Source organism: Antechinus flavipes, chromosome 2 (genome assembly GCF_016432865.1).
Source record: "Antechinus flavipes isolate AdamAnt ecotype Samford, QLD, Australia chromosome 2, AdamAnt_v2, whole genome shotgun sequence".
NCBI lineage: Eukaryota > Metazoa > Chordata > Mammalia > Dasyuromorphia > Dasyuridae > Antechinus > Antechinus flavipes.
Genome location: NC_067399.1, coordinates 110085648 through 110091647, shown reverse-complemented (window position 1 = coordinate 110091647; position 6000 = coordinate 110085648). Strand labels below are relative to the sequence as shown.

The following is a 6000-nucleotide window of genomic DNA, read 5'->3' as shown; positions in this document are numbered from 1 at the left end:
TGCCATTGTTAAAAAGAAGTCTATCTTTTATCGACACAATGTAGTCTCTATCCTGTTTGAAGGAGCCATTAGCCTCCATGTGGTCATAAGTTGGTTTTCCCCAAGTGTCCCTTAGATTATATGCTCACCAGGATGTAATTAACCTTAGAATAATATGAGCTATTAAAAAAAGACACATTTTAGTATCATCAAAGGTCCTAATCTGGTACTCATCCTGGACCTTTGACTGCAGTTTTCCATTAAGTTTGGGACGTGCCAGGGTTCCACAGGGGGAGAGTCATAAATACATGTTATTGATAGCATCCACCACAGTGCCATGTACTAGTGGTAGCTTCATAACCACTCTCTGATAACTTGCCTGAGCCATCGCCCATCTCCTTACCTCTTGCTAATCCTTTTTATCCTCCCCCCCCTTTTTTTAACAGAAAGGCAGACAGAAGGGGGGACAATTTTAATAAAATAAATATTTAATAAACAGTATAAAGTGCTGTCCTTGGTGCTGAAAGGCAATTTCAGCCTTCAAGGAGCTTACCTAAGAGAGTAGATCATTTGAAGACACTAAATTTAAAGAATGTTGAATTTAGAGGGGGCTGACAGTAGTTGAAATCCTTCAACAATATAGAAACAGTAAAGTTTAGTGCCTAGTTTGCAAAAAACCCCAAAGTTAATATAGGAAGTTAGATAAATGGATGAGTTTCTCCATTTCACCCATACCATCATTTCTCCCCAATCTACTGAGGACACTATTCATATCCTGCTTGTCCAAGGTACAAGAATTACTAATTATAGATTTGCAATTGAATAGGGAAGATAAATTAATATAGATAAGTATAATATCTAGTTGATTAGAGTGAGTATAGAAAATTCTCAGATAATTTTTATGCCTCATCCCTATACCTAAAAAAACCAATGTTTTGTTCACAGAAGATACAAAAAACTTATTTTTTTATATCAAGGAAAGAGGAGGATCAAATAAGGGGCTGGTCTGCTGCTCAAGATAGATGGAATAATGATAATAGATTGGGCAAACAAAGATAGGGCCACCACTCTTACTTTGCTTTGTTTTCTTTGCCAGGGAGAGTAATTTCTGAGAGTAAAAAAAGAATGAATAAAAATCATTAATAAAGACTTGATTCCCAAGATAAATAGGGACATCATAAGAAAATATCTAGCTGCTCTTGGTGAGCTCAAGTCAATAGGTTCAGATATTCTGCTTCTCAGTTTGTGGGAAGAAGAGATAGATATGATTTCTGAGCCATCTTTAGTCATCTTTGAAAAATCATTGAAAATGAGAGATATCATAGGGCTGAAAGAGCTCAAATGTTTTGATTTTTTAAAATGAAAAGAGAACGAAGTCTTCAAACTATCTTAAATCCAATCAGCTTGTTTTCTGTTCTGTAAACTTCTTTCATATTTTATTAAATGGCTAAATAGTGAACATATAGAAAAGGAAGCAGTGGTCACAAAAAGCTAGCACAACTTCATCAAAAACAAGTTATTTGAGACAAACCTTGTTTCTTTTTTGACAGGATTATAAGATTATTGGACTAGTAAAGAAGAGAAATTATTCCTATATTGTTTACCAGAATTTTAGGAAAGCATTTGACGTGTCTCATGTTATTCTTGTAAAAGGTATACAAAGATGTGGGCTACACAATAATGTACTTAGGTAGGTATATTTTGAATTGGCTAAATGGCCAGATCCAAAAATTAGTCTTTACTGTTTTGATATCAATATGGGAAAAGATATCTAATGGAATTCCTTAGGAATATGTGCTGTTTGTTCTTGCTTCAGCAGCATATATACTAAAGTTGGAATGATATAGAGAAGATTAGCATGGCCCCTGTTCAGAGATGACATGCAAATTTTTGAAGGAATATTTGCTATCTAATATTTTTTCCGAGTGACTTGGACAGAGGCATAGACATCACATTTATCAAATTTATAAATGACATTAACTTATCAAATTTTCAGATGACATTTAGTTAGGATACAGAACATTTTAACAGGCTAAAATGTTGAATGATAATAAGATAAAATTTAACAGAGGAAAATGAGGGTAAGTATATACTGTGTATATTTGTGGGAGATTGTGCTTCAAGCTTATAATAATAATAATAATAGCTGACATTTGTATAGGGTTTACTATGTGCCAGTCTTTGTAATAAGCATTTTACAATCTTTATCTCATTTGATTCTCACAATAATCCTTGGAAATGGATGCTATTATTATTTCCATTTTTACAGATAAGGAAACAGGCAAATAAAAGTTAGGTGGATTGCTCAAGGTTACACAGCTACTAAGTGTCTAAGACCAGATTTGAACTCAAGTTTTTTAGACTCCATTGCTAGCATTGTATTCACTGCACCATGTAGTTGCTTATAGGGGAAGAGAAGAAAGTTTTGTTGTTCTGTCCTTATGATATTATTTTAGAAGAATTTTTTGTTTTGAAAAAAAATTAATCTACTTGGCTTCAAAGGAATATGTGCTGTTTGTTCCACATAACATAAAAGTTTCACCATATTGAAGTGGTGAAGTATTTTAGAAATCTATGTATGTGGCATTTTACTTTTCACAATTAAAGTCATGAGATCTGTATGGAAAAGCTACACAATACTGTTCATTTGAAAAATATCCAGAAATTTTAATTTGTAGTAACCTCAATACAAATCAGCAGAGTAATAAGGCAGGGAAAAAAGTGAATGTGTTTTTTGGTTATAATTAGAGAGACAGCAAGGCTAGATGATAATAATTTCACTATAACCTGCCTTGGATCACAATTAGAGTACTGTTTTTGGTTTGCGTGTATACATTGTTAAATTAATAAGGGATAAGACACCTATACAAATAGCTATGGTATAGAACTGTATATACATCTCTAAAAGAGAAACAAAATATATGTAGTCTAAGGGGTAAAGTCATTATGATCCATCATCCTGACATATTCTGCCTGGAAAAGATTGCTTATTGGGGGTTTAGACTCTTTTCATTTTGGGCTACATAGTTTAGGAAGGAAATTGACAAGTTAGGAAATATCCATAGGAAGGTAACTCTAAATGGTGAAGAGTCTTGCATTCATGTCATATGAAGATCTGTTTTAAAAAAAAGTGGAGATTTTCAGTCTGGAGGGAAAAGGGGGGATTTAGGATGAGGATACCAGGGCAACTATTGTTTATAGTTGATCATACTCAGGTGATATGTGGGTTAATTCTACAGAACTTTGTTCCTTTCTTTTTCATTCTTATAAGAAATGACTTGCTGAGTAGAGATGGGGGAAGGGAAATATTCAGAAATGAAAATTATATAAAACAAGCTAAATCATTTTTAAATCAAAAATATATAATATGAAAGTATTATGGTTCAAGCAATATATATGATTTATCAAGTGTCAGAGGTGAAATCAGGATTTGTCTTGGAACCAAAGGGTAGAACCAGGAGCAACAGGTAGAAGTTGAGAAGAAGCAGATTTCATTTTAATATGGAGGGAAAGTTCCCAACCATTAAAGCTATGAAGAAGGGAATAGTCTGCCTTAATATTTGGGGGGATGATAGTGGAAAGGATTTCATTAGACTTTCCATTTTGCCTATGGTTCAAAGGCATGAGAATGGGAATGATCTTGATTATGGTGAAAAGCATGTGTTGAGAAATAATACAAAATACATTGGCCAGGACTAGATTATTGAGGGTTTTAAAAGTCATGAAATAGAGCTTGGACATTATGTGGTGGATGAGATCACTCAGCTAGGTGAGTCATGTGATGCTCTGGCAATAATGGACAAATTGAGGGCACTTAGTTATGCTGAACAAATAACTGAAAATAGGACTATCAGACTTAATGGTGAGGGGAAGCAGGGGGAGGGGAAGAGAGAGAGGGTCTGTTCTTTTTATTCTTCATAGCTTTGTAAGTCATTATGGTTTTAATTTCCATCTTCCTCCTATTCTGTGACACCAGCTTCTTTGTTGTTCCTTTGCACAATACTTCATCTTCTGACTTTGGGCTTTTTTCACTGGTGATCCTTCATGCCTGGAACTCTCTCTTTTCTCTTCTTTATCTATAGGTTTCCTGGCTTTTGTCAAGTCTTAGCTAAAGTTCTGGAAGAAACCTTTCTCAGTTCTTTTTAACTTTAGTGCCTTCCTCTAAGATTCTCTCTGATTTCTTCCATTTATATCTTGTTTGTATATATGTATTCTCATATTATCTCTGTGAGTTTCTTGAGATCAGGGACCAGAATTTTTGTTTATTTTGCCTTTCTTTGTATCCTTGATACAAGTACAGTTTCTAGCACATAATAGGGGAATACTAAATACTTGGTGAGTGACTTTCTGTATCAAAGCATCAAAGAAAATTCCCCTAAACAGAGAAATAGAACGTTAGACTTGCTGTATTTAAGGGGGTTATTGTGAGCTTTTGTAGAGTTAATGGCTTCCTAATAAGATCTAATAAAATACATTTCTCCATGGATTCAATCTCTTTCAGAATTCAAGCGTATTTCTTGGAGATTTCCAATGTCTTTGGATAGAGAAGGAACAAGGAAGAAGAGCAACAATGAACCCACAAGGGAAGGAGTAGTTATAAAAAAAGAAATTGAAAAGGAGGAAAAGATAGATGTGACTGAAATACTGGAGGAGAGAAGAGAGCCAAGCCTGTATCTTCTGAAAAGTTATAGACAGGGACTGAAAATATAGATGATCTGACCTACAGCTATTGGTGCCAATTGTGAGTTCCCTTGGGCTGAAATGGACATGAGTGACATTCTGATCTATATCTTTCCATATCTCTAGGAATCCCTTGTAGCTTTTAAAGGGTATTCCTAGGTTTTAAACAGGGCAAAAACTACCAACAAAGAAAGTTTAGTCGGCCTTCTTCAATCTGATAAGATAGCAATGTTGGGGAAAGGGGAGACGTTTCAATATTTGAAAAGCACACAAACACAAGGGGATCAGGGACTGTAAGGGAAGGCATCAGATAATGGATGCTTCCAGTTCTTCTCCTAAAAAAGAGAGGTCACAGCACAGTAGCGTACCTGAACTCCAAACCTTTCCAGAGAGTCTTTATAGTTCCTCACTTAACCCCTGGGGAATATGTCAGACAGAACAGAGTTGACCCTTGCCCAGGGTCATTTGGATCTGTGTCTAGGAAGGACAATGGTGTCCTGTTAGTCATAGATGATAAGCACTTTGGCCAGAGAGTTTTCATGTCCACCTGACCATTTGGTATTCATAAGCCTTCTGTCTTGTCATTCATGGAGGGGAATTTCCTTTCATCACTTGCAAACTCTAACTATGGATTTAATCAATGAAAGATTATGGCATATTAAAAACATATTTCCATGACTTTAATTGTGAAAAGTAAAATGCCACATACATAGATTTCTAAAATACTTCACCACTTCAATATGGTGAAACTTTTATGTTATGTGGAACTGGAGTTACCAGGAATAAACTAATGCACTTTTATACTTATAAAACACCTTCTTGCTAATAAATGTATTTTTCTCTCACTCCTCAAAATTGGGATTACAAGCATTTAAATCTAATGTATAATATCACATCACCCTAAATATATTTATCTTCTAAGAATATTTTCCTTCATACAGGAAAGGAATATTTCAGCTAATATAATGGGCCAAGCGTATATGAATTAGATTGGTTAAAAAGTCAAGACAATAAGCAATTACTAAGTGCTAACTATGTGATAGGCAGCATAGAGGTAGCCAGGGGTTTCATTGAATAGAATGCCATCAGGAAAATCTGAGTTCAAATCCAGCCCCAAACCCTTGTTATCTTTGTGACCCTGGAGAAGTCACTTAACCTATTTGCCTTAATCCATTGGAGAAGGAAATGACAAAACAACTTCAGTATCTTTGCCAAAAAAAAAAAAAAAAAAAAAAAGACTAAACAAAGTCACAAAAAATTGGACAGAACTAAATAAATGACTGTACATATATTCTAGACTGTGCAAAAAATGTGTTCTGAGCAAACACATACAAACAAGAA

The 6000-nt window shown here is 34.7% G+C and overlaps 1 pseudogene; it reads left to right on the top strand.

Moving 5' to 3' along the window:
• The first annotated feature begins 1786 nt into the window (after nt 1-1786).
• On the top strand, nt 1787-1899 carry LOC127552563 (uncharacterized; annotated as a pseudogene).
• Nucleotides 1900-6000: the final 4101 nt, after the last annotated feature.